This window comes from Hylobates moloch, unplaced genomic scaffold (assembly GCF_009828535.3).
Source record: "Hylobates moloch isolate HMO894 unplaced genomic scaffold, HMol_V3 SCAFFOLD_8, whole genome shotgun sequence".
NCBI lineage: Eukaryota > Metazoa > Chordata > Mammalia > Primates > Hylobatidae > Hylobates > Hylobates moloch.
The window spans coordinates 45,682,500-45,691,153 of record NW_026652283.1 but is presented as its reverse complement, the minus strand read 5'-3'; the positions used below and the strand labels follow the sequence as shown (position 1 = coordinate 45,691,153).

The 8,654-nt window shown below is 47.4% G+C and overlaps 1 protein-coding gene and 1 non-coding gene across 16 annotated transcripts in view; one reads left to right on the top strand and one right to left on the bottom strand.

Moving 5' to 3' along the window:
* Positions 1 to 8,654, bottom strand: part of ARMH1 (armadillo like helical domain containing 1) — a 58,140-nt gene that overhangs the window by 5,597 nt on the left and 43,889 nt on the right. The gene's annotated exons all lie outside the window — the stretch shown is intronic.
* Positions 522 to 638, top strand: LOC116474085 (U5 spliceosomal RNA). Its single transcript, XR_004249600.1, has one exon. It is a non-coding gene; the product is annotated as a U5 spliceosomal RNA (small nuclear RNA).

Below are 8,654 nucleotides of genomic sequence, written 5' to 3'. Positions count from 1 at the left end.
TTTTTTTTAAATTTAAATTTTTTTTTTTTTTTTTCTGAGACAAGGTCTTACTCTGTTGTCCAGGCTGGTTTTGAACTCCTGGGCTCAAGCGATCCTTCTACCTCTGCCTCCTCAAGTGCAGGGATTACAGGTGTGAGTCACTGTGCACCCAGCACTGCTACTCTGAATACATGTGGTGGCTACATGGAAGACAGGACTTGGCCATGTGCTCTCCCCAGCTCAGTAGTCAAGTGCCTCTCTCCATTTACTGGTAAGACTGATAGGGTTTAGGGGAACTCTTGTTCCCGTGCTCAGCTCATTTGCATCCCAGAATGCAATGTAGATACGAGAATTATTGCCAGGATTATCTGTTTGAATAATAATATTTAAACTTTTTTTTCTTTGTCAGGAGATTTTACCCAGTGAGAACATGTTTAGGACACTTTTCTACAGTGGAAGAAAAGCTTCTGTCTGCAGGTCCAAAGGCACCGTAAGTGTGGGGAGACCAGTCAATATCTGGGCCAGGCACAAGGAGTGTAGATATTCTCTAGTTTCTTTTCATAACGAATAAGTCTTTCGCCTTTTACTAAAGATTTCCGTGGAGAGGAACAATCATGAGTTTATAATTAAATTTTTTGATGTCCTGTTTAGGCAGGGCTCAGTATTCTGTTTAGTAAAGATGGGTGTGTTGGTGTGGTGGTTTATGCTTGTTGGTCTTGATGTTTTGGGAGGTTAGGATAGCTCTATGAAGTAGCTTAGTGTGTTGGCAGTACCAGCAGTCCCAAGCTATTTGGCAGGGCTGAGGTAGGTTAAAAGCAGGAGGATTGCTTGAGCTTGGGAAGTTGAGACTGTGGTGAAAGAATGTGTTACTACACTCCAACCTGGGCAGAACAGCAAGACCCTATTTCTATCTCTTATCAGGCCACTGGGCCCAGAGTCTTCCTTTTTTGTTGTTTTTTTTTTTTTTTTTTGAGATGGGGCCTCTCTCTGTCACCCAGGTTGTAGTGGAGTGGTGTGGTTGCGGCTCACTGCAACCTCCATCTCCCATGCTCAAGCAATCCTCCCACCTCAGCCTCATGAGCCTGGTTAATTTTGTGTACTTTCTGTAGTGCCTGGCCTACTGTCACATTTTTTTAGCTTCTTGTAAACATTTAGGAAGCTAAATGTTTATAAGATTGTTTCTTTTCTTTTTTTTTTTTTTTTAAAGAAAACCTAGTTTTTGACAGTCTGTATCTAATAATTTGGCTGAAGTCTTGTGAGCCTTTCTAGTCTGCTAGTTCCAACTTACAGTGACGACTTTGTGTGCGTGATTATCTTACACTTTGGACTGGTCTCATATTTGAAAAATTAAGTGTAGGAAAAATTTAAGAGTTAGGATGATGATACTTTCTTCCAGAGATAGTTTTCTTTTGTTTTTATCAGGTACCTGGGGGCACAAACAATTCTGGACAACCTTTGTCCACATTCAACACTTGAGGTTCTTTGGACCACCTGGTAGTTATATAATCCATACAAGACCACCTGAGGGCCGGCTTACTTTTGGCCCACCTTGACCTAGAGGGTACTGTCTTCCGGGGTCCTATCTTAAAGTATGTATGCTAGAGGTATCAGACTTCCCACCGAGAGCAGAATCTCGGTGCCTTCTCTTTCTTTTGCCCTTTTGTTTTGTTTTGAGATGGAGTTTCACTCTGTCACCCAGGCTGGAGTACAGTGGTACGATCTCGGCTCACTGCAGCCTCACCTCCTGGGTTCAAGGGATTCTCCTGCCTCAGCCTCCCGAGTAGCTGGGATTACAGGTGCGTACCACCATGCCTGGCTAATTTTTGTATTTTTTAGTAGAGACAGGGTTTCACTATGTTGGCCAGGCTGGTCTTGAACTCCTGACCTCAAGTGATCCACCCACCTCGGCTTCCCAAAGTGCTGGGATTACAGGTGTGAGCCACCGCGCCCGGCCTGAGAAGTCTTTATCTGGCTATTGCTACTGATTCTTCTAGGCTCAGCTGAGAAATCAACTTTCAGGAAGCTGCCCCTGGCCTGCTCTCCTCTGCCTTCACTCTTCACTCAGGAGTAGACGTCCTATGTCTCTGACCCCGTAGCACCGTATAGAATTCTTGCTATAGAATTCTAGTACTGTCCACTAAATGGTCTCCTCACTAGTGTGTGAACTCCAGTGAACACATCTGACACATCTCACTTCTGTTTACCTAGAGCCTCAAACCATTCCACATACGCAATGAATGCTCCATACATCTTGTTGAAAAGACCTCATTGGATTCTGCATTCCAACAGGCTAGGCTTGGGTCATGGCAGCCTGGGACCACGTTTAGAAACTACCAGCCTGGTGGTGGATGACCCCAGAGGAGGCTCTGCAGTGGCCACTGTGGCCCTCATTCACACAGCTGCAGAACTTTCCTAGCTTGAATCTTGGACAGGCTGGAGAGCCAGAACTACTGCAGCTCTCTCCCCGTATACCCCATGGCCAACTTTTTTTTTTTTTTTTTTCTTGAGACAGAGTTTTGCTCTTGTTGCCCAGGCTGGAGTGCAATGGCACAATCTCGGCTCACTGCAACCTCTGCCTCATAGGTTCAAGTGATTCTCCTACCTCAGCCTCCCAAGTAGCTGGGATTACAGGCATGCACCACAACAGCCAGCTAATTTTTTTGTATTTTTAGTAGAGACGGGTTTCTCCATGGTGGTCAGGCTGGTCTCGAACTCTCGACTTCAGGCGATCCGCCAGCCTCGGCCTCCCAAAGTGCTGGGATTACAAGCATGAGCCACCATGCCTGGCCCAGAAACGCTTCTTATGACCAACCAGCCACTGCCGCTGGGCTGCCTCTTTCTTCCAGGTCTTCCAGGGTAGCCCTCGCAATCCCATCTGCCCACCCTCTGCAGCCTCTGGTTGCCCAGATGTGGTCCTATTTTGGAATCAAAGGTCCAGCAACATTGTGGAGGGAAAGGGACCAACCCCGGGAAGGGGCAAAGCACTTCAGCTTCCCTGGCTTCCCCTAAACACTCTCTGATCTGGACAAAATGGCAGACTGGACATCTCTGGCTGCTTGGCAGCCGGCCTGCACTGGCTGCTGCCTGAAACCCCCAAGTGTTTCTCACTTGTTCTACTATTTGGTTTCTTCCCTCTTCTTGAATTGGTGCAGCTCATTTTTTTGGAGCCAAGTGGTCTGGCCCCTCATGCATCTGATGACACTTGGCTTTGTCGCCTGCAGCACGTCCCTCATTAGTAGCTGGGCTCTTCCCAGGCACAAGCTGGCAGTGCGTAATGCCAGGACATCCTGGGCAAATGTCTGCCTGTGCCCAAGAGCTCCTCCTGCAGCGAGACATGACTTGGTGGACACTCAGGGTAGAAATGAACGGGTGAAGATATTTTTATGAAAATGTCCTGACCACAAATAGCATTTTCTGCCTATGTAGAACCAAATACTCCAGGAGACAAATGTCTAGTTCTGACTATTCACTTTACATTAAATGCTTAATCTTTTGCTAATTATGTATTTGTAACACTTGGAGCTACTTAGAAAAATGAAGATTTATTCACTGAATCGTTTTTGACTGAGTTTTAAAATTCACAGCTGTCACTGTTTATACCCAAAGTGAAAGTACTGGTCTCTGCCCAAATGTCTTCACAGGAACCACAGCCAGTTACAACTCTTTATATATCATGCTAGTTACTAGGAAAGGCAATTCCTTCAGAAAGCAAAGGACAACAAAAGACTATCTTTGGCAGCTCTGCCTAAAGCCTGTGGTGCTGGTAACACCCAAATGTCCTAAAGCTGAGCAATCACTCATTTATTCATTGATTCATTCATTTATTTAACAAAATTCTCATTGAGCATCTTGTCTGTGCCAGGCCTCTGGGCTAGGGCTATGAAGAGGACTGAGATCTAATCACTGGCCTTAGGGACATCATGGCTGAGTGGGGGATACCAATAGGGAAACTGGTATTTATGAGGCAGTGTTATCAGGGCCATGGGAACACAAAGGAAGCCAGGTTGGTTGATGGAGTGGAGATGATAGGGTATGGAGAATCAGGAGAAGGATTCCTTGGAGATGGTCATGTGTGAATTGGCAAAACCATGGGGAGAAGGGAGGGGCTGGAATGTAGAATGTGGCAAGTGCTGGATAGTGCCATGTCACATTTGTGGCCAGGCAAGGGAGATCTGGCTGGGAAATAGGGATGCTGGGTCATGCATCAGAGCTAAGCCTGTGGAGGCAGGCCAGCCCCAGCTTTTGCAGGGCTATGCATGTGCCAACAACCCGATACAGCAGGCATTTTTCTCATCTTTCATTTCAGAGAAAAGGAAGGCTCAAAAAAGTTGAGTAGCTCGCCCAGGATCAGATAGCTAATAAGAATAGTTCTGATTCCAGGCTGGGCGCGGTGGCTCACGCCTGTAATCCCAGCACTTTGGGAGGTCGAGGTGAGTGGATCATGAGGTCAGGAGTTCAAGACCAGCCTGGCCAAGATGGTGAAACCCTGTCTCTACTAAAACTACAAAAATTAGCTGGGTGCAGTGGCAGGTGCCTGTAATCCCAGCTACTTGGGAGGTTGAGGCAGGAGATTATCTTTTACCTGGGTGGCAGAGGTTGCAGTGAGCCGAGATCGTGCCACTGCACTCCAGCCTGGGTGACAGAGTGAGACTCCGTCTCAAAAAAAAAAAAAAAAAAAAAAAGAATAGTTCTGATTCCAAAGCCCATATTCTTTTTTTTTTGAGATGGAGTCTCGCTCTGTCACCCAGGCTGGAGTGCAGTGGCGCGATCTTGGCTCACTGTAAGCTCCGCCTCCCGGGTTCACGCCATTCTCCTGCCTCAGCCTCTCCGAGTAGCTGGGACTACAGGCGCCCGCCACCACGCCCGGCTAATTTTTTTTTTGTATTTTTTTAGTACAGACGGGGTTTCACTGTGGTCTCGATCTCCTGACCTTGTGATCCGCCCGCCTCGGCCTCCCAAAGTGCTGGGATTATAAGCGTGAGCCACTGCGCCCGGCCCCAAAGCCCATATTCTTCACCACTAAGTCTACTGCCTCCACTCTGGTGGTGGACTAGGAAAATGAACTGTGTGTGCATGCCATGCTGGAGAGATGAAGATTGGGGTAGAGGCCAGTGCAGGTGAGCAGTATGAAGACCTGAATTACAACAGTGGAGACAGAATGGAGAAGAGGGAACAGATCTGAATATTAAAGAGTTAGAATTTACTAGTCTTGTTAGAAGTTGGTTGAAGGTGGGAAGCAAAAAGACATGACAATTACCAATATTTCTAGCCTGGGCAGCTGGGTACTTTCCACTGAGATTGGGACCTTGGAGAAGAAAAGCTTTGGAACTGGAATATCAGAAGTCCACTGGTGACATCTGAGGGGAGGTGTTCAGAAGGCAAATGGACACATGGGTCTAGAGCTGTAGAGAGGTCACTCAACTACTCTGTCCTCCACCCATAAAATGGGGAAAACAATAGCACCCACCTCCTTGGCTTGTTGTGAGGGGTAAATGAGTAAAGATCAAGGGCAGTACCCAGCATAGAGTTAACACTCTATAAAGGTTAGCGACTATTGTTTCCGTCATCAAGGTGGTAGGTGGTAGGTAGTAATTAAAGTCGTGGTAATTAAAGTTGTGGGAGCGGACAAGGTGCCATAGACAGCAAAGAAGGAGAAGAGGACCTGGGGTTGAATGCTAAAAAAAAAAAAAAAATTTGACACCTAGGGGACTGGTAGAGGAATGAGAATGTATAAAAGACCGAGAAGCAGCTTCTAGAGCCATAGGAGGAAGCCAGGAGAGTATGAGTTCGGGAAGGAGGATGAAAGTATTCAAGGAGGAAGTATCATCAGGTGGGTTTGAATGTTTGAGAGTTCAGGCCCCATGAAGCTGAGGGGATGCTCTGTGGGGCCCATGCTCATGCATTTGACAAACAGGGATTGAGCACATGCTAGGTGCAGTGCTGGTGCTGATGAAACAGCAGTAAATGAAACAGATGTGGCTGGGTGCAGTGGCTCATGCCTGTAATCCCAGCACTTTGGGAGGCTGAAGCGAGCAGATCACTTGAGGCCAGGAGTTCAAGACCAGCCTGGCCAACATGGTGAAACCCTGTCTCTACTAAAAATACAAAAATTAGCCAGGTGTGATGGCGGGTGCTTGCAATCCCAGCTACTCAGGAGGCTGAGGCAAGAAAATCGCTTGAACCCGGGAGGTAGAGGTTGCACTGAGCTGAGATTGTTCCACTGCACTCCAGCCTGGGTGACAGAGTGAGACTCTGTCTCAAAAAAACAAAAAACAGATGCGAGGTCCTCGCCGCTCACATTCCATGGAAACTTTAGTGGTTGAAGAGACAAATTCATTCATCCAATCTGAAGAGGAACTTTGGAATCCACAGCCTATCAGCATCAGAGGAAACCTCAGTGATCACTTGTCTGATCATCTCATTAAATAGATGAAGAAACCAAGAACAAATGACTTGCCCAGGAAACCACAGTGAACAAGAGACAGGGCTGTAGCAGTAGGCTTAGTATTCCTTTGGCAGAAGGAGCCATAGAAATGGCATTGTACCTGGGAACTGTGGATATTCCATGTAGCCATTTCCAGGGTGCTAACAACACTGATCTTTTATAATTCTTTGCTCCCAGAACCTTGCAAAACGAGGGTTCCGGGTCTTTCTCTCAGGTCCAGACAAGACTGCCACTTACTGGACACATATGAGAAGTGCGCTTCCTTACGGAGGTCTGCTTCGTTTTCCAGCAGGGCCCTAGCATGAACGCGTTTGGCATGTTGCACTGCTGTAAGAAACAGACCAGTCAGGCGTAGTGGCTCATGCCTGCAATCCCAACACTTTAAGAGGCTGAGGCGAGAGGATCTCTTGAGCCCAAGAGTTTGAGGCTGCAGTGAGCTGTCAAGCCACTCAACTCCAGCCTGGGAAACAGTAAAACTGTTTCCAAAAAAAAAAAAAAAAAGGCCGGGGCAGTCAAATCAGCTTGGGCAATATCATGAGATCCCATCTCTACAAAAAATAAAAAAAATTAGCCAGGCACAGTGGCACGTGCCTGTAGTCCCACCTACTTAAGCCCAGTGGCTGTGCACGCGCCACTGCACTCCAGCCGAGGTGACAGAGCAAGGACCTGTCTCAAAACAAAAACAAAAACAAAAACAAAAAAAGGAAGAGACCAGTGTCAGGCATCTTCCTGACATTCTGTAATTAATTCTATCTCTGATTTCTGTATACCCTGCTTGCTACCTTTTTTTTTTTTTTTTTCTGAGAAGGAGTTTCACTCTTGTTGCCCGGGCTGGAGTGCAACGGCGTGATCTCGGCTCACCACCACCTCCGCCTCCCAGGTTCAAGCAATTCTCCTGCCTCAGCCTCCCAAGTAGCTGGGATTAATGCGCCACCATGCCTGGCTGATTTTGTATTTTTAGTAGAGACGGGGTTTCTCCATGTTGGTCAGGGTGGTCTCGAACTTCCGACTTCAGGTGATCTGCCCGCCTCGGCCTCCCAAAGTGCTGAGATTACAGGCGTAAGCCACTACGCCTGGCCCCTGCTCTCTCTTTTTTTTTTTTTTGAGACGGAGTCTTGCTCTGTTGCCCAGGCTGGAGTGCAGTGGCGCAATCTCGGCTCACTGCAAGCTCTGCTTCCAGGGTTCACACCATCCTCCTGCCTCAGCCTCCCGAGTAGCTGGGACTACAGGCGCATGCCACCATGCCTGGCTAATTTTTTGTATTTTTAGTAGAGGTGGGGTTTCACCGTGTTAGCCAGAATGGTCTCGATCTCCTGACCTTGTGATCTACCCGCCTCGGCCTCTCAAAGTGCTGGGATTACAGGCGTGAGCCACCGCGCCCGGCCCCCTGCTACCTCTTTAACCACATCCTGTTCAAAGCCCAATGTCGAAACAATAAAAATATATTTTATGCACACCTTTTGTTTTTAAAGCCAGGCAACAAAGTAACTAATGTGTGTCCTATGGTGTTATTTTTACTGCTGGATCAACAATTACTATGGTGTGTCTTCCACTGGTATCTGCTTTCACCCACCCCAACCAGTCCGTGTACTGATGTTTTGAACTATCCCTGAGACCCGAGTCAAGCACCACTGTCCTCAAAAAGGAGGCAGTATAAGCCAAGGGCAGGTTGCAGATGTTTTGAGGGGCAGGCAAATGGGGAAGTTAGAAATAAGATTCCCCCCAAGATTTTCACTTAAATCCCCTGGAAGACTGTTTTATAGACTTTTACAAACGCTGAATAAAGTGTCACAGTTGAAGTGCTCATATACTTTTGGGAAGTAATGCATCTTTTAAAAATAGCAGGTTTTTATGTGAAAGTCTCCCTCAGTGTCAGAGCCTTCTGACTGCTGTTCAATGAAGCTGTACAGGACAGGTGGCCTCTTATACAGCAGGAAAGGCTAAAATTACTGCCCATGTCAGCTGAGAAGTACAAAGCAGGGCCAGGTGCAGTGACTCATGCCTGTAATCCCAGCACTTTGGGAGCCTGAGGCCGGTGGATCGCTTGAGCCCAGGAGTTGGAGACTAGCCTGGCCAACATAGTGAAACCCCAACCCCACTAAAAATATGAAAATTAGCCGGCCGGGCGCGGTGGCTCACGCTTGTAATCCCAGCACTTTGGGAGGCCGAGGCGGGCGGATCACGAGGTCAGGATATCGAGACCACGGTGAAACCCCGTCTCTACTAAAAA